Genomic DNA, 20,537 nt, shown 5'->3' on the forward strand with positions numbered 1-20,537 from the left:
TCCCAAACGGGCCAAGCAATTGCGCCCGTCTCTCGGAGTTAATTACATTTCCTTCTTTCTGGAGGCTCTCGGTGCCTCCCAGTTGCAGCCAGCAAATTACCTTTTTGCGAAGAGCTGAGCTGGAACTGGCAATTTCCTGTTGGATGGAAAGCAGATTAAGGGAGAAAAAGAGAGCGAGAGAGAGAGAGAGAGAGAGAGAGAGAGCAAGGGGCCAGGTTATTAGGGACAGAAGGTGAGGGGGGAGAGAGTAGATTTGTGGCAGGAATCAGAAAGGTGGGATTAAGGGAGGGCCGGAGGGGCGGATTAGGCCGGCGTTCGTGTCAGTTTTGCTCTCTGCGGCTGATCCAAAACTCTGGTTTGCTTTCCCAGAGAAGCGAGTCTTATTTGACCCCAAGTAGAACGTGAGCCAGCAGTGTAATGCTGCGGCGAAAAGGCCAATACCATTCTAGGCTTGTTTCCATAGGAGATGGCTTAGATGGTGCCTCGCTCTCTATTAGAAGCGTCGGACTGGATTGTCATCTGTCGAGAGGGCTTAGATGGTGCCTCACTCTCTATTAGAAGTGAGTTGGACTGGATGGTCATCTGTCAGGAGGGCTTAGATTGTGCCTCACTCTCTATTAGAAGCCAATTGGACTGGATGGTAATCTGTCAGGAGGGCTTAGATTGTGCCTCTATATTAGAAGCAAGTTGGACTGGATGGTCATCTGTCGAGAGGGCTTAGAATCTAAGCCCTCTCGACAGATGACCATCCAATCCAACTTGCTTCTAATATAGAGGCTCCATCTAAGCCTTAGATGGAGCCTCTATATTAGAAGCAAGTTGGACTGGATGGTAATCTGTCAGGAGGGCTTAGATTGTCTCTATATTAGAAGCCAATTAGACTGGATGGTCATCTATCAGGAGGGCTTAGATGGTGCCTCACTCTTTATTAGAAGTGACTTGGACTGGATAGCCATCTGTCGAGAGGGCTTAGATGGAGCCTCACTCTATTAGAAGCGAGTTGGACTGGATGGTCATCTGTCAGGAGGGCTTAGATAGTGCCTCACTCTCTATTAGAAGCATCGGACTGGATGGCCATCTGTCAGGAGGGCTTAGATTGTGCCTCACTCTCTATTAGAAGCCAATTGGACTGGATGGTCATCTGTTGAGATGGCTTAGATGTTGCTTCACTCTCTATTAGAAGCGGGTTGGACCGGATGACCCTCTGTTAGGAGGGCTTAGATGGTGCCTTATTTGTTGGAAATAGCAACCAATTAATCCAAGATGTTTGTGAGTAAACAAGATAAGTTATTTTTCAATGAAGAATTTGTTGTTGTTTTTAAATCTCTGAGTGCATATTTTAAACTAAGAGGTTTCAAAGGAGTGTATATGTTTTGAGCAACTGCTATTTCAACGTCAAAGAAACAACCAAATATATCTTTTGTAGTGGCATGTCTTTATCCGTGGCAGTTTAAAGACATGGTTCTTCAGTCTAACAGCTGAGTCACCTGTGTGCCATTACTTGAATGCTTTTGATTGCCATCGGTTGCCAAAAGGATATGCGCAGTTATTTCCAATAGGTTAAGGAATTTATTGCGCCAAAAGTTGTTTCCAAAAGATCTCTGCAAAAGAGCTCAGCTTTGCAGAGGCAAAGCCACGCCTCAAACAATGTATCTGTTTGCTGGCAGATGGCTGAGTTTGTCAGTTGGGAATCTGGCCTTCCAGAGAGAGCACAGAAAAGACAGGCTCTCTAGCTACTAGGCATGTCCGATCAATGAAAAAAATGTTTCAATTCTCGTTTCTAAAGTAGGGGGCGCTGGCGCTTCGATACAGAAAGTATTTCCGATTTTTTCACCCAAAACTTTTCGGATATTTCTGAAAATTCGTAATGATTCTAAATGTTTCTAAAATGGTGGACGCGCATGCGCAATCGCTACACACCGGGCTTGTATGGCAATCTTCCATGTGGACACAGAGGACGTTAACCCCCACCTTTGCGTCCATCGTGGAAGCTTCTGATTGGCCGGGGAGCGGCAGCCATGTTAGGCTGTGCTAAGCTCCCATTCAAGGTAGGTTGCAGAAACAAAAAAATTTTTTTAAAAAATATTTTTAAATATATATTTTAATTTTTGGGGGGGTGGGGGGTGGGGAAATTAACGAAACATTAAGAGACAATTAGAGAATGGGCCAACAATGGTTCGAATTACATTGCTGGTTGCGCTGTGAGACAATGTCTCGGAATGCATATCAAAAAGCGAGAACAATCCGAAATAATTCCGATATACAATTCAAAACGATTTTTTGGACATGTCTACTAGATACAGTCGAGTAGCAGTTTAAATATGCTATGCTGGATATATTGAATGCTGATTGATTAGTTATTGATCCTATGCAACTACAAGGACATAGTACGATTGTTGAACTTTTAATTTAACTTCAACTCAACAAGTAAAGTTTCTTTTGTTCTTTCAATTCCTCTGCCTGGTGTGAGTTTTCGTTGCACATGGTGTTAACTGGATACTGCTGGTTCCGCTATATTCACTCCCTAACAGGTTATGGGCCCAGAATAGACCAGTACAAATTAGTATAACCCATTATTTTTGCAAATACTTTAGGAGAGGAATCTATTTTTGGACTCTGGAAGAATGGATCCAGGAGTGAACCCTATGGTCCATTGCGTCCTGGGGACAAATGGGAACCGTGGGTCCATTCGTCAGGTGAGTTGAGTGACAGCTGTCAGAGAAAGGATGGAAAATTTTTAAAAAAATTGAAAAAAGAGTCCATTGATGGCAGGCCGTCCTTTTTCATGTTTATGTAATTATGAGATTGTCTTCAAAAGCGCAGTGGATTGAAGCTGACAGCTTAAGTGGCTTTTAGCTCCTCAGGGACCGGTTTCGCTGCGATTGGAAGCGAGGACAACGCGGCGGCTTTATTTGGGGTTTTGAGCCTTATTTCCGTGACTTTTGCCTCCTAAAATGAAACATCACAAAGGAGAATCAAGGGCCGGGTTCCTCTCCAACCCAAAGGTGTGGGACGTTGTTTTTTTAGGGCTTGGGTTCCCCAGACGTTGTTAAAATCGGCCATAAAAAGGGAAAGGAGGCTCCGAGCCTATCAATTTTAATCAATTTTGCATTCACAAATATAGGAACTTTTATGGATCCTTAGGAAGAAATCCTGGCAGTTTCCATTTCCGTCAGGTTTTCCGGTGGTCGATTCAGTCTGGGCTTAAACAGGGTAAAGTCGAGTGGTTCTGGCGAAGTGGGTTAAACTGCTGAGCTGCTGAACTTGCTGACCGAAGTTCGAATCCAGGGAGCACGGTGAGCTCCTGCTGTTGGCTCCAGCTTCTACCAACCTAGCAGTTCAAAAACATGCAAATGTGAGTAGATCAATAGGGAAGGTAACGACGCTCTATGCAATCATCATCAAGAGAAGTCATTGTCCAAGTGAAAGGGAACTCGGAGTCTTAGTTGACCCCAAGCTGAACATGAGTCAACACCGTGATGTTGCAGCTAAAAAGGCCAATGCGATTCCAGGCTGCATCAATAGGAATACAATGTCAAGAGCAAGGGAAGTCATAATCCCATTCTATGGCTTTGGTCAAACCTCACTTGGACTAATACTGTGTCTGGTGATGAACATGAGCGACCAGTGTGATGCTGCAGCGAAAAAGGCCAATGCCATTCCAGGCTGCATCCATTGCAATACAGTGTCAAGACCAAGGGTAATCATAGTCTCGCTCCATTCCGCTTTGGTCACGTGGACTATGATTGCTATTGGTCTATAGCTATGTAAGTATGCAATTCCAGCATTCAATCAGTATATGGATAGAAAGGATTAGCTACCGGTCTATCGCTATTTAGGTATGCAATGCCCAGATTCAACCAGTATATGAATAGAAAGGATTAGCTTCCAGTCTATCGCTATTTAGGTATGCAATGCCCAGATTCAACCAGTATATGAATAGAAAGGATTAGCTACTGGTCTATAGCTATGTAAGTATGCAATGCCAGATTCAACCAGTATATGGATAGAAAGGATTAGCGACCATTCTATAACTATGTAAGTATGGAATTCCAACATTCAACCAGTATATGGATAGAAAGGATTAGCTACCATTCTATAGCTATGTAAGTATGCAATTCCAACATTCAACCAGTATATGGATAGAAAGGATTAGCTACCATTCTATAGCTATGTAAGTATGCAATTCCAACATTCAACCAGTATATGGATAGAAAGGATTAGCTACCGGTCTATAGCTATGTAAGTATGCAATGCCCAGATTCACCCAGTATATGGATAGAAAGGATTAGCTACTGGTTTATAGTTATATGTATGCAATGCCGAGATTCAACCAGTATATGGATAGAAAGGATTAGCTACTGGTTTATAGTTATATGTATGCAATGCCGAGATTCAACCAGTATATGGATAGAAAGGATTAGCTACTGGTTTATAGTTATATGTATGCAATGCCAGATTCAACCAGTATATGGATAGAAAGGATTAGCTACTGGTTTATAATTATATGTATGCAATGCCCACATGCAGCCTCAAGAAGGCAGTATAGGGATAGAAAGGATTAGCTACATGTCCATAGCTAATGTATGCAATGCCCCGATTCAAGCAAAGGAAGGCAGTATATCGATAGAAAGGATTAGCTACAGGGAGAAATGATAAGTGTTTTCAATGCAGAAAAAAATATTTTATTTTTTTACAATTTATGTGGAATGAGGCAAAATGTGAGCCTATGGAAAGTGTTTTCCCCCCAACTCCCAGAAAGGAATATTAGTTCCAGATCCATCGGTGTTTTGGGTTCTGGGTGTAGGTGAACTACAACTCCCCGAAATCAAAGACCTCCAATATTTTTTTGCTGGTCATTCTGTGCCAAGTTTGGTCCAGGTTCGCATACACACATACATATCTTCACTTTTATTATGTGTATAGATAGATGGTTTTATTATTTCAATGGGATGCCAACGCCGACTCCAGTCCACCGGTCTCGGCTCGACAAATATCAATTTGATAATAAATTAAAATAAGCATTTGATTGTGGCATCACTGATGGAAAAATCCATCTCTCGCCAGCCTTGGAGTCGGCTCTGTCTTCTTCCTTAGGCATTAATCTACATGTTGTCTTGCTTTTCAGAAAGCTGGGCAAAAATGCAAGCTTTCAAAGGTGCATCCCTCATTGTCTTTCTCCCCGTTGGGCATTTGGAGGAACCGAGTCCAATAACGGCATGAAACATCTAAAAAATGGCTGCTGGTGCTCAGAGCCTGTGTTTGTCTTTGTTCTATGTTAAAAGGCATTGAATGTTTGCCTTATATGTGTAATGTGATCCGCCCTGAGTCCCCTTCGGGGTGAGAAAGAAGGGCGGAATATAAATACTGTAAATAAATAAATAAATGGAATGCCACTCAGTAATTCCTTCATTTTTTGGAAGTCAGCTCTCTTAAAGTCCAGAATGCGTGTTTGACTTGTCTTAGTTTCAGCCTTCCTTTGTATGGCAAACTGCAGGAGCACATGGTCACTAAGGATCCGACCACTTCGACTGTATAGATCAGGTCTTCCACATTTGTTAAGATGAGATCAAGAGTAGCCGATCCTCTTGTTGCCTCTTCTACCTTCTGGACCATAAAATTGTCTGCAAGGCAAGTGAGGAATTTGTTGGACTTTGTACTCTTGCCCGAGTTTGTTTTCCCGCAGATATCAGGATAGTTGAAATCGCCCATGACTACTATATCTCTTCTTTGTGCCTGTTTGGTCAGCTGTTGACAGAAGGCTTCATCAAGTCCTTCATCCTGACTCGGAGGTCTTTGGTAGACACCCCAACAAGATCTTTTTGAGTCCCGGTTCCCTTGATTCTTATCCAGATGCTTTCAAGCAGGTTGATCATTTTAGTCGGCCTCTTCCTCTGGACACTTCCCAGCTTGTCAATATCAATGAGGAAATAATGACATTGATAACCCAGGAACAAAAACTGTGTTCCACTGCAAGGGACAAGGGTCAACAAAGCCACGGCCCAGCCGCCATTGCCACGGTCAGCCATGGATGCGAGGCCCAAGTCAACGGCTGCATTAGGGAATCTTGTGTCCACATTGAGAAAAGTAATATAGCTATGGCTTGACAATAGTAAGATATAGGACTGAACATGAGCCAAGAGTGTGATGCAGCAGCGAAAAAGGCCAATGTTATCCTAGGCTGCATCAAGAGGAGTCTAGTGTCTAGATGGAGGAAAGTCATATAACCATGGCTGGAGTAATATAGTCCGGTGGAGTTTCCTTCTCTGGAGGTTTGTAAACAGGCTGGATGTAAAGGGAGGTATATATGAAATTTTACGTAGTGAGATGAAGCTAGTCTCCCTGTTTAGGAGAAACATAAAGCGGCACTGATTCATGCCTTGACAAACTTTGGAACTCACTGCCTCAAGATGCATGGGTGTTTTTAAAAGAGGAGGATGTTGATAAATTCATAGTTAGAAAGGATTAGCTACTGGCCTCTAGGTATTTGTGTGCAGGGCTCAAATGCAGCCACAAGGGGGGAATTCATAGTTAGAAAGGATTAGCTACTGGCCTGTGCGCAGTGCTCAGAAGCAACCACAAGAGGGTGGTATAGAGATAGAAAAGATTAGCTCCTGGTCTATAGCTGTGCATGTATGCAGTGCTCAGAGGCAACCACAAAAGGGCGGTATATAGATAGAAAGGATTAGCTCCTAGCTTCTAAATATGTCTGGTTGCACTGCTCAGAGGCAAGCACAAGAGGACTGTATAGATATAGAAAGGATTAGCTACTGATTTCTAGATATTTCTGTATACAATACTCAGGTGTAACCACAAGATGGCAGTATATAAAAAGAAAGGATTAGCTACTGGACTATAGCAATGTATGTGGCAATGCTGAGATGCAGCCACAAGAGGGTGATATAGAGATAGAAAGGATTAGCTCCTGGTCTATAGCTAAGTATGTATGCAATGCTCAGAGGCAACCAGACGAGGGGGCTGTATAGATATAGAAAGGATTAGCTACTGGTTTCTAGATATTTATGTATACAGTATTCAGGTGTAACCACAAGGTAGCAGCAAATAAAAAGAAAGGATTAGCTACTGGTCTATAGGTATATATGTATGCAGTACTCAGAGACAACCACAAGAGGGCAGCATAGGGATAGAAAGGATTAGCTACTGGCCTATAGCTATGTATGTATGCAGTGTTCAGAGGCAACCACAAGAGGGCGGTATAGATATAGAAAGGATTAGCTACTGGTTTCTAGATATTTCTGTATACAGTTGGAAGCTGCAATTTTCTAGGACTTTTGAACGCCATTTTGTATTATTTATGTATCCACTGTGCCTTTCCTGGAGGCCGACATTTTGTCTCTCAAGACGGGGGGAGCCATTTTGTATCGTTTTGTGGAAGCCCTTCCTAGAGGATGCCATTTTGTCTGTCACCTCAGGAGCGCCATTTAGTACAGTACTAGCTGTGCCCAGCCAACAATGGTGTCCCCTGGGTATGAATCAGCCAGGCTTTGAAGTTGTAAGGGTATTCAATGGTATTCAAATTGGGTAACAATGGAATCCCCTAAGTATGATGCAGCCAGGCTTTGAAGCTGCAAGGCTATTCAATGGCATTCAAGTTGGGAAACAATGGGATTTTTCTGGCCTTGTCTCTGTTTTCTTTCTATTTTTTATTTTGATGGCCACTCCTTGGAAAGTGATGAGTTTTGTGGCCAAATTTGGCGTGATTTGGCCCAGTGGTTTTGTTGTTATCTCAGTCCTACAAACGTAAATCACATTTATATATATATATATATAGATTTGTGAATGCCCTTCCTTGAAGACGCCATTTTGTCTACTGAGGCAGAGGAGCCATTTTGTATTGATTCTCCGAGGGCCCTTCCTAAAGGACGCAATTTTGTCTACCAATACAGAGAAGCCATTTTGTACTGTTTTTGTGAGGGTTCTTCCTAGAAGACACCATTTTGTCTGCCACCTCAGGAGCACCATTTTGTATTGTTTCTGTGAAGGCCCTTTTTAGAGGATGCCATTTTGTTTGCCACCTCAGCAGCGCTATTTGTATTGTTTCTGTGAAGGCCCTTTTTAGCAGACTCCATTTTGTCTACTGAGGCAGAGGAGCCACTTTGTATTGCTTATGTGAGTGCCATTTTGTCTATCAAGGCATAGAAGCCATTTTGCATTGTTTTTGTGAGGGTCTGCTAGAGGACGCCATTTTGTTTGCCACCTCAGCAGCTCCATTTTGTATTGTTTCTGTGAGGGCTCTTTTTAGCGGACGCCATTTTGTCTACTGAGGCAGAGGAGCCACTTTGTATTGCTTATGTGAGTGCCATTTTGTCTATCAAGGCATAGAAGCCATTTTGCATTGTCTTTGTGAGGGTCTGCTAGAGGACGCCATTTTGTTTGCCACCTCAGCAGCGCTATTTGTGTTGTTTCTGTGAGGGCTCTTTTTAACGGACGCCATTTTGTCTACTGAGGCAGAGGAGCCACTTTGTATTCTTTATGTGAGTGCCATTTTGTCTACCAACATAGAGAAGCCATTTTGCATTGTCTTTGTGAGGGCCCTTCCTAGAAGACGCTATTTTGTCTAATACCTCAGCAGCGCCATTTTGTATTACTTTCATGAGGGCCCTTCCTAGAGGACGCCATTTTGTCTACCAATGCAGAGGAGCCATTTTGTATTGTTTTTGTAAGTACCCTTCCTGCAGTTCCCCCACTTATGAAGTTGACTGAATTGTATGGGTGGTTGTTTGATATTACAGTAGAGTCTCATTTATCCAAGACTCGCTTATCCAACGTTCTGGATTATCCAACGCATTTTTGTAGTCAATGTTTTCAATACATTGTGATATTTTGGTGCTAAATTCGTAAATACAGTAATTACTACATAGCATTACTGCGTATTGAACTACTTTTTCTGTCAAATTTGTTGTATAACGTGATGTTTTGGTGCTTAATTTGTAAAATCATAACCTAATTTAATGTTTAATAAGCTTTTCCTTAATCCGTCCTTATTATCCAAGATATTTGCTTATCCAACATTCTGCCGGCCCGTTTATGTTGGATAAGTGAGACTCCACTGTAATAATAAAACTGCATTATAAAAGATTTTAAAATGCACATGAACACTTATAGGGAATGATTTTTGCTAATAATTTTATCCCAGACACATTTGCATGCCGCGGTAATTATTCTGCAGCACAATCCAATTATTTACACATGTTCTGGCAGTAATTAATGCTCTTTCTTTGGTATCGAAAGGATGTTTTCTAATTCTTCACAGTGCAATGCTTTCACTGCAGTCTCCCCATTTTCTTGGCACGGTATAGTGCTTTAAGGGCTGGACTAGCCTCAAAGCAAGGCTATTATTATTATTATTATTATTATTATTATTATTATTATTATTATTATTATTATTTTATTATGACACCGCAAACAAGATAGATATGCTGGATTTCATATCACAAAATCACAAGTCGAACACTTCCCAAGTGTCTAAGGACTGTGTGATGTATTTTCGGATGATGCGCGCAGATCCCAGGGTGGCCTTTTGCAGCTGGCAGATCGTAATTTTGTCAATGTCTATTGTTTCCAAATGCCGGCTGAGATCTTTTGGCATGGCACCCAATGTGCCCATCACCACCGGGACCACCTGCACTGGTTTCTGCCAGAGTCTTTGAAGTTCAATCTTGAGGTCCTGATAGCGGCTGAGTTTTTCCTGTTGTTTTTCATCAATGCGACTGTCACCTGGGATGGCAACATCCATGATCCAAACCTTTTTCTTTTCCACAACTGTGATGTCTGGTGTGTTGTGTTCCAGAACTTTGTCAGTCTGGATTCGGAAGTCCCACAGTATCTTTGCGTGCTCATTTTCCAATACTTTTGCAGGTTTGTGATCCCACCCGTTCTTTGCTGCTGGGAGGTGGTACTTGAGGCATAAGTTCCAATGAATCATTTGGGCCACATAGTTGTGCCTCTGTTTGTAGTCTGTCTGTGCGATTTTCTTTCAGCAGCTGAGGATATGATCAATGGTTTCATCGGCTTCCTTGCACAGTCTGCATTTTGGGTCATCAGCTGATTTTTCGATCTTGGCCTGAATGGCCTTTGTCCTGATGTCTTGCTCCTGGGCTGCAAGGATCAGGCCTTCTGTCTCCTTCTTCAGGGTCCCATTCGTGAGCCAGAGCCAGGTCTTCTCCTTGTCAGCTTTTCCTTCAATTTTGTCAAGGAACTTTCCATGCAATGTTTCGTTGTGCCAGCTGTCAGCTCTAGTTTGTAGTGCGGTTTTCTTGTACTGATTCTGCTCTAGTTTGTAGTGCGGTTTTCTTGTACTGGTTTTTGTCTGCTGTGCTTTGAGGAGTTTCTGATTTTTTACTTCAATCAAAGCAGGTTCTTCACTTTGCTTTACATATTCTGCCAGGGCATGTTCTTCTTCTCTGACTGCTTGTTTGACTTGTAAGAGTCCTCTGCCCCCTGATTTTCTAGGCAGATATAGCCGGTCAACATCACTGCGAGGGTGCAGGGAATGATGAATGGTCATGAGTTTTTATTATTATTATTATTATTATTATTATTATTATTATTATTATTATTATTTTATTATGACACAGCAAGCAAGATAGATATGCTGGATTTTGTATCACAAAATCACAAGTCAAACACTTCCCAAGTGTCTAGGACTGTGAGATGTATTATTATTATTATTATTATTATTATTATTATTAGTACCTGGCATTGCTCGGATTATTTGAAAAAGTCAATTTTTTAATTGTCCAACATGCGTACGGTTGTGAATTAAATACAACTGACATCATGCCCGGTTAACCCCAAGAAACTCCATCAGTAGTTTGTTATGTTGGGCAAGTTTGCTCTGGATGCATCATGGATGGGATTCAGTGTAGGGTAAACTACAACTCCCCCTAATCAAGGTGAATTTTCCCCAAAGACCTCCAGTATTTTTTGCTGGTTATGGGGTCTCTGTGTGCCAAGTTAGGTCCAATTCCATTGTTGGTGGAATTCACAGTGTTCAGTGATTGCAGGTGAACTATACATCCCAGTAGCTACAACTCCAAAATGTCCAGGCCAATTCCCATTAAAAAAAAAAAAACAGTAATCAAATTTGGGCATATTGGATACACATGCCAAGTTGGGTCCAGATAATAATTGTTGGTGCACTCTGGGTGTAGATGAACTACAATTCCTATAAATCCCTCCAGTATTTTTTGTTGTTCATGGGGGTTCTGTGGGCCAAGTGAGTTGCAGGTCCATCGTTGGTGGGGTTCAGAGTGTTCTTAGATTGCAGTCTCCCAGTTATGGGAGAGGCAGTGGGTGGAGTTATGCAAATTCCGCACCAGTGGAGAGAGTCAGAAACACTGGGATGTCTGTGGCGGAGGAAAAACAGAAAATCTAGGAGGAAATTGTCCCTGTATGTTTACTTGTGCCTTAGAACATAGTATGAAAGGGTTAAGGGAGAGGCAGTGGGTGGGGTTATGCAAATTCCACACCAGTGGAGAGAGTCAGAAACACTGGGATGTCTGTGGCGGAGGAAAAACAGAAAATCTAGGAGGAAATTGTCCCTGTATGTTTACTTGTGCCTTAGAACATATTATGAAAGGGTTAAGGGAGAGGCAGTGGGTGGGGTTATGCAAATTCCACACCATTGGAAAGAGAGTTAAGAACATTGGGATGTCTGTGGTGGAGGAAAAACAGAAAATCTAGGAGGAAATTGTCCCTGTATGTTTACTTGTGCCTTAGAACATAGTATGAAAGGGTTAAGGGAGAGGCAGTGGGTGGGGGTATGCAAATTCCACACCAGCGGAGAGAGTCAGAAACACTGGGATGTCTGTGGTGGAGGGAAAACAGAATATCTAGGAGGAAATTGTCCCTGTATGTTTACTTGTGCCTTAGAACATAGTATGAAAGGGTTAAGGGAGAGGCAGTGGGTGGGGTTATGCAAATTCCACCATTGGAAAGAGAGTCAGGAACACTGGGATGTCTGTGGTGGAGGAAAAACAGAAAATCTAGGAGGAAATTGTCCCTGTATGTTTACTTGTGCCTTAGAACATAGTATGAAAGGGTTAAGGGAGAGGCAGTGGGTGGGGTTATGCAAATTCCACACCATTGGAAAGAGAGTCAGGAACACTGGGATGTCTGTGGTGGAGGAAACACATAAAATCTAGGAGGAAATCGTCCCTGTATGTTTACTTGTGCCTTAGAACATAGTATGAAAGGGTTACATACATACATACATATTTTCACTTTTATTATGTGTATTTTATTATGTGTATTTATTATATGTATTATGTGTGTGCTGTTGTGATCTAATAGAAAACTTTTACTTCTATTTATCTATAGATGCTTTCAAATCCCAGCAAAATGTCACCCTGGTCCGTTCTGAGCTTTGGTTCCAATCCTTCCCAGGCTTATATGGTAAGTATCTGCAATTTGTTTCATGTCTATATTTATTATAATACTTACCATATATACTCGAATATAGGCCGACCCGAATATAAGCCGAGGCATCTAATTTTACCCCAAAAAAACTGGGAAATCATTGACTCCAGTACAAGCCGAGGGTGGGAAATTTCAGAAATAAAAATAGATACCAATAAAATTACATTAATTGAGGCATCAGTAGCTTAAATGTTTTTGAATATTGACATCAAGCTCAAATTTAAGATAAGACTGTCCAACTCTGATCAAATCATGATTCTCATCTTCTTCAATGTAAATGTGCTTATGTATCTTTTTAGTAATAATAGAGTAAAATAATACGTGTAATAATAATAATAATAATAAATACAAGAAAATAATACAAGTAATAATAAATAGAGTAAAATGATAAATGCAATAATAATAATAATAATAATAATAATAATAATAATAAGATCAGAGTGAAATAATAAATGTATTAATAATAATAAAAAATAGAGTAAAATAAATGTAATAGTAGCAACAATAATAGAGAAAAATAATAAATGTACCGTATATACTCGGCATCAGTAGGTTAAATGTTTTGGAATATTTACATAAAGCTCAAATTTAAGATAAGACTGTCCAACTCTGATCAAATCATTATTCTCATCTTCTTCAATGTAAATGTGCTTATTTATCCTTTTAATAATAATAGAGTAAAATAATACATGTCATAATAATAGTAATAAGATCAGAGCGAAATAATAAATGTATTAATAATAATAATAAAAATAGAATAAAATAAATGTAATAGTAGCAACAATAATGTACAATAATAAATGTAATAATGAGTAAAATAATACATGTAATAATAGTAATAAGATCAGAGTGAAATAATAAATGCATTAACAATAATAATAAAAATAGAGTGAAATAAATGTAATAGTAGCAACAATAATAAAGTACAATAATAAATGTAATAATAATAGAGTAAAATAATAAATGTAATAATACCAATAATAATAGAGAAAAGTAATAAATGTACCATATATTCTCAAGTATAAGCTTATGGTTGGCTTATATTTGGGTCAGCTTATACTCGAGAATATATGGTACATTTATTATTTTTCTCTATTATTATTGGTATTATTACAGTTATTATTTTTCTCTATTATTATCGGTATTATTACATTTATTATTTTTCTCTATTGTTGCTACTATTACATTTATTTTACTCTATTTTTATTATTTTTATTAATTCATTTATTATTTCACTCTGATCTTATTATTATTGCATTTATTATTTTACTCTATTTATTATGCCATGTATTATTTTCCTGTACAGTAGAGTCTCACTTATCCAACGTTCTGGATTATCCAACGCATTTTTGTAGTCCATGTTTTCAATACATCGTGATATTTTGGTGCTAAATTCGTAAATACGGTAATTACAACATAACATTACTGTGTATTGAACTACTTTTTTGTCAAATTTGTTGTGTAACATGATGTTTTGTTGCTTAACTTGTAAAATCATAACCTAATTTGATGTTTAATAGGCATTTCCTTAATCCCTCTTTATTATCCAACACATTCGCTTATCCAACGTTCTGCCGGCCCGTTTACGTTGGATAAGTGAGACTCTATTGTATTACATTTATTTTACTCTATTTTTATTATTATGAATACATTTATTATTTCACTCTGATATTATTATTATTATCGCATTTATTATTTTACTCTATTTATTATTACTTGTATTATTTCCTGTATTAATTATTATTATTATTACATGTATCATTTTACTCTATTATTATTAAAAGGATACATGTTTCATATTTTTTCATTGCTTGTATTTTGATTTTGCTGTTAGCCACCCCGAGTCCCCTTCGGGGGAGATGGAGGCCGGATATAAATAAACATTATTATTATTATTATTATTATTATTATTATTATTATTATTATTTTATTGGATGACACAGCAAATAAGATAGACATGCTGGATTTCATATCACAAAATCACAAGTCGAACACTTCCCAAGTGTCTTAATAAACTTATTATTAGGGTCTTAATAAACTTATAATAATAATAATAATAATAATAATAATAATAATAATAATAATAATTATTATTATTATTATTATTATTATTATTATTATTATTATTTGATCAGAGTTGGACAGTCTTATCTTAAATTTGAGCTTTATGTAAATATTCAAAAACATTTAACCTACTGATGGTATCTATTTTTATTTCTGAAATTTACCACCCTTGGCTTATACTGGAGTCAGTGTTTTCCTGGGGTTTTTTTGTGGTAAAATTAGGTGCCTCGTCTTATATTCGGGTCAGCTTATACTCGTTCTGCTGGCCCGTTTATGTTGGATAAGCGAGACTCTACTGTATTACATTTATTATTTTTCTCTATTATTGTTGCTACTATTACATTTATTTTACTCTATTTTTATTATTATTAATAATAATATACGGTATTTTTATTGGTATCTTGGCTTATATTGGAGTCAATGTTTTCCCGGGTTTTTTTGTGGTAAAATTAGGTCTCTCGGCTTATATTCGGCTCTGCTTATACTCAAGTATATACGGTAATTTTATTGGTATCTTGGCTTATACTGGAGTCAATGTTTTCCCAGTTTTTATGGTAAAATTAGGTGCCTCGACTTATATTCAGGTTGGCTTATACTCGAGTATATATGGTAATTTTATTGGTATCTTGGCTTATATTGGAGTCAATGTTTTCCCAGTTTTTTTGTGGTAAAATTAGGTGCCTCTGCTTATATTCAGGTCTGCTTATACTCGAGTATATACGGTAATTTTCTTGGTATCTTGGCTTATACTGGAGTCAATGTTTTCCCAGTTTTCTTGTGGTAAAATTAGGTGCCTCGGCTTATATTCGGATCTGCTTATACTCGAGTATATACGGTAATTTTATTGCTATCTTGGCTTATACTGGAGTCAATGTTTTCTCAGTTTTTTGTGGTTCAATTAGGTGCCTCAGCTTATATTCGAATTGTTAATGTGGGATTTGTGTATTAGTAGTGTTTAAATGAAATTTGTGTCTAGCATGTATTGCATCATCCAGGAAATGCTATAGTGTGTAAAGAGTTAATTTGGTAAGAAGCTGTATTGACCTTGGATATGTGGCTGGAGCCAGAGAGGAGTGTCCGGACTGCAAGTGTGTTTGTATCATTGCTGATTGCATCAGATGAGCTCTGTTCTGCCTGCTGAGAAGATCTCTGCTGTTTGTCTAGATTGAAAGTCCTATGTCTATCGTCTGCAAGTCTGTTTGTTTTGTTCAGTAAACTTTGTACATACTTTTTACTTCGTCTCTGACGTTCCTTCGTTCTGCGCTTCAACTGACGTCATTCATCTGCTGCTACGCTGTGCGCATTCCTCTGACAATTGGTTATGGGCCCAGCACGCTTCGGAATTAAACTCGAGTATATACGGTAATTTTCAAGGCAGTGCCTTCTCGTCCTGAAGACCAATAGAAGAACCTGTGACCAATGTAGATCTTGAGACCCCATCGATTTCCTTGTCACTTTGGAGCAGCTGGGCTGCACCCTCTCCTGTTATGGCACTTTTCAAACCATGCTAATTAATTACAGAATCAGCATGTATTTAGTCTAATTCAGAACTGTTTTCCAATGACAGCAGTGGTGCCATCAATCAGAGTGAGTGACGTGTCCCGTCTGACTCCCATCCCAAACAAACATTTCGGGATTGATCTGGCAGCTCCCTCCCTTTCTTTCCTTGCTTTTCTTTCTTTCTTTTTTTTCCTTTTGGCAGTGCTGCTCAATGAGTAGGCAAATCTTCCTGCGCTCTTATGGCTTCTGAAGAGGATTCAGTAGCAGTCAATGGCCTCTGCTCTCAATCTTATTTTAATCACATTTGTGGAAATTAGAAATACCACTGTTACTCTAATGATGGCTCAGGACCAAACTTGGAACACATATTCCCCATTACCCGCTTTACATCCTGGTGCAGTTTGAGGGAGGACATACCAAGGATAATGGGACTTGGAGTACCTTTATTCACTTCCTGAGATCACTGCAACTGCCATAAATGACTGATCAAGACCAAACTTGGCACACAGGGTCCCGATGTTGTCGAGGTTGTGGGGTGTTTAGTTTTGTTGTTTTGTGGGTTGCCATGATGCCATCACTCATTTATATATATAGATGTAATGTACGTTTTACTATGGAGTAAACAACCAAACCACTGGACCAAATCACACCAAATTTGGCCACAAAAGACATAGTCATCCAATCTATGTCTTTCAATAAATAAACTAGAAAAATAAAGTGCAAATTACAGAGGATGAGGAAGAACCGTTCTCCACCTGGCTGCCAGTCGGAAGGGAACGCCCCACCCCCTTTAGGCATCTGTAGGTTTAATCTACATATATAAAAATGTAATGTGCATTTTCCCCATGGAGTAAACAACAAAACCACTGAACCAAATCACACCAAATTTGGCCACAAAAGACATAGTCATCCAAACTTTGTCTTTCAAACAAAAAAAACAAAAAACCCTAGAAAAATAGTCCAAAATAGAGGAGCAGGAAAAGCTGTTTTCTCCCCTTGCTGCCAGTTAGAAGGGTAGGCCCCGCTATTAATAGGCTTTTCTTGTCCAGATTTCTTCATAGAGGGTTTGTCATGGCCTCCTTCTGAGTGATTGAGTTTCCATGGCCAAGCAAGGATTTGAACTTTCCCAGAGTCCTGTGCCAACATTCAAGCCATTGTAGAGATTTGCCATTGCCTTCCTCTGAGGCTAAGAGAGTGTGACTTGACCAAGGTCACCTAGAAGAAGGTAGTCCTGATACACCAAATTCAGCCAAATTCAAGCCAGAGAGCCTTTCCGAGTGTGAGCCATTTTTGAAATCCATGGAGGCCCAAATGCCGCCATTCACGTACGCAATTGTGTGCAATTCCGGAGGCTGATTCACTCTTCCTTACAAAGAGAGAGGTGTTTAATATAATTGTCCGTCCAAATTGCGTAGCTGGGAGACATACAATCAAGCGAGGGAAGGGCCGGGAGGAGAATTTAAGTGGAGGTTAAGCAAATGCATGCCTTTAATAACACAGAGAGGCAGGCTGGGTAGTTATAAAGAGGATAAAATAAATATTGTACAAGGGAAGTGACAGAAGGGAGTTTTTCATCACCCCTGTTTGCAATTTGCTTTCACTTCAGATTTTTTTTTACTCCTTCCCTTTTTTGCTAAAAGCTTGCCTTTATATATCTATATATATAAAAGGGTAATGAAATTTTGGCCTAGGACAAAACAACAAAACTACACATCCCAGAAACACTAAACTTGGCAGCACAACCCCTCATCCATGCCTCTACGTTCATACAACAAAAAGAAAAGAAAAATAAAGTCCTAATTAGAGGGAGAGGAATAATTGTTTTTATTCCAATTGCTGCCAGTTAGAAGGCTAAGCTCCGCCCACTTGGTCTCCTAGCAACCCACTCAGCCCAGGGGACAGGCAGAGTTAGGCCTCGCTTAGGCCTTTCCACACTGCCTATAAAATACAGATGATCTGCCTCTACGTTCATACAACAAAAAGCTCCAGCTACTCCAGAAAACGGCCAGGCTTTGAGACTGAAAGGCTATTTGCTGCTATTCCACCTGGCCAACAAAGGATTCCCATAAGCCACAGCAACGCGTGGCCAGGCACAGCTAGTATATTACAAGATTCTAAATGGGTTATATAGCTGTGTGGGTCTACACTGCCATATAATCCAGTGCAAATTAGATAATCTGTGGAAGAGGCCTAAGTGAGGCCTAACTCTGCCTGTCCCCTGGGCTGAGTGGGTTGCTAAGAGACGAAGTGGGCAGAGCTTAGCCTTCTAACTGGCAGCAATTGGATAAAAACAATTATTCCTTTCCCTCTAATTAGGACTTTATTTTTCTTTTATATTTGTTGTATCAACCTAGAGGCGTGGATGATGGGTTGTGTTGTCAAATTTCGAGGTTGGGGGGCTTGTAGTTTTGTTGTTTTGTCTGCTGCCCTGATGCCATCACTCTTTTATATATATAGATGTACAATAGAAGGTGTTTGGGATTGAAAAATGACCAAGCTGGCCTGTAAGTTTTCAGGTCGGAGGCTGAGTTTCTCCAAGAAAATAATCACCGCAGAAAGGGCCCTGTCGTATGTTGGGTCGGATGCTTCTCTCCCATCTGCTCCCATGGCTCCCACTTATTATTATTCATTTAGGGTTGTTGTATGTTTTCGGGGCTGTATGGCCATGTTCCAGAAGCATTTTCTCCTGACGTTTCGCCCACATCTATGGCAGGCATCCTCAGAGGTTGGGAGATATGGAGAAACTAAGCAAGGAAGGTTTACTGTATATACTCGAGTATAAGCCTAGTTTTTCAGCCCTTTTTTTAAGACTGAAAAAGCCCTCCTTGGCTTATACTCGGGTGAGGGTCCTGGTTTGCTTATATTTGGGTCAATTTACACTCGAGAATATATGGTACATTTATTATTTTTCTCTATTAAATTGGTATTATTGCATTTATTATTTTTCTCTATTATTGTTACTACTATTACATTTATTTTACTCTATTATTATTATTATTATTTCACTCTGATCTTATTATTATTGTTGCATTTATTATTTTACTCTATTTATTATTACTTGTATTATTTTCTTGTATTTATTATTATTATTATTACACATATTATTTTACTCTATTATTACTAAAAGGATACATAAGCACATTTACAACGAAGAAGATGAGAATTGGACCGTCTTATCTTAAATTTGAACTTGATGTAAATACAGTCGAGTCTCACTTATCCAACATAAATGGGCTGGCAGAACGTTGGATAAGCGAATATGTTGGATAACAAGAAGAGATTAAAGAGAAGCTTATTAAACACCAAATTAAGTTATGATTTTACAAATTAAGCACCAAAACATGTTATACAATAAATTTGACAGAAAAAGTAGTTCAATACGTAGTAATGCTATGTAATAATTACTGTATTTACAAATTTAGCACCAAAATATCATGATGTATTGAAAACATTGACGACAAAAATGCGTTGGATAATCCAGAACATTGGATAATTGAGACTCTACTGTATTCAAAAACATTTAACCGACTGATGCCTCAATTAATGTCATTTTATTGGTATCTATTTTTATTTCTGAAATTTCCCATCCTCGGCTTATACTGGAGTCAATGTTTTCCCAGTTTTTTTGAGGTAAAATTAGATGCCTCGGCTTATATTCGGGTCGGCTTACACTCGAATATATACGGTATATATCAGGGTGGGGGAAAGAACGCTTGTCTGTTGGAGGCCAGCATGAATGTTGTAATTAATCACCTTTATTAGAATTCAATGGCCTTCCCAGCCTCACATCCTGGCTTGGGGAAATCCTTTGTTCAGAGTAATTAGCTGTCCCCTGATTGATTCCTGTCTGGAATTCTTCTGTTTTCAGAGTGCTGCTCCTTATTTACTGTTTGGATTTTGGAGTTTTTTAATATTAGTAGCCAGTGATCCCAGCCATGAAAGCCTTTGAAAACGTATCATTTATAATTCAACTGGGAAACGGGTGGGTGCGGATGCTTTCTCTGTCTCTCCTCTCCGCTTTCCTTCCTGCTGTTGTTCTCTTACTTACGCCTTCCATTTCTCTCTCTCTCTCTCTCCTTCTTTCTTTCACCTTCTTTCCCTTCCTCTGCGTCTTCCCCTCCTGCTCTCAGCATCTGGAGGGGAGCCAAGTTTTGGAGGCTTAAAAGGCTTTCTCGCCAAAGCGACGAGGAGGATGGAGCCAATAAATAAATTAATAAATGCATAAAGCCATCTCCTGGAAACCAATTTGCCAGAGGCCATCTTCTTCATCCTTTCTTCTCTCCGTCCCACCCACCCGGCGCACACGGCCATCGTTGGCCACCTCTCCAGGCACCTTGCCTTCTAAGCATAAGATAAACATGTTAACTTGGCAATTTCTTGAGACAAAACAGAAAAAGAGGGGGGGCGGGAGTGTCTTTTGAGGCTAAAAGGTTCAGTTTAGATTCTCTCATCATTGCTCAGACAGGGAAGCCTTAGCATTGAACGGTTGTGTTGTTAAAGTGCGAAGTATGGAACCCTGCGCAGACGGAGAA

At 39.5% G+C, this 20,537-nt stretch overlaps 1 long non-coding RNA gene across 2 annotated transcripts in view; it reads left to right on the plus strand.

The window, feature by feature from the left end:
* The window catches only part of LOC134293112 (uncharacterized), a 214,411-nt gene that overhangs the window by 58,413 nt on the left and 135,461 nt on the right, over nt 1-20,537 (plus strand). Inside the window, exon 2 of one of the 2 annotated variants that reach the window (XR_010000148.1) lies at nt 12,343-12,417. This is a non-coding gene — a long non-coding RNA (uncharacterized LOC134293112). Of the gene's footprint in view, nt 1-12,169; nt 12,418-20,537 lie in introns of those variants that run through there. The other variant, XR_010000147.1, reaches the window with a different exon arrangement.

This window comes from Anolis carolinensis, unplaced genomic scaffold, assembly GCF_035594765.1.
Source record: "Anolis carolinensis isolate JA03-04 unplaced genomic scaffold, rAnoCar3.1.pri scaffold_7, whole genome shotgun sequence".
Taxonomy (NCBI): Eukaryota; Metazoa; Chordata; class Lepidosauria; order Squamata; family Dactyloidae; genus Anolis; species Anolis carolinensis.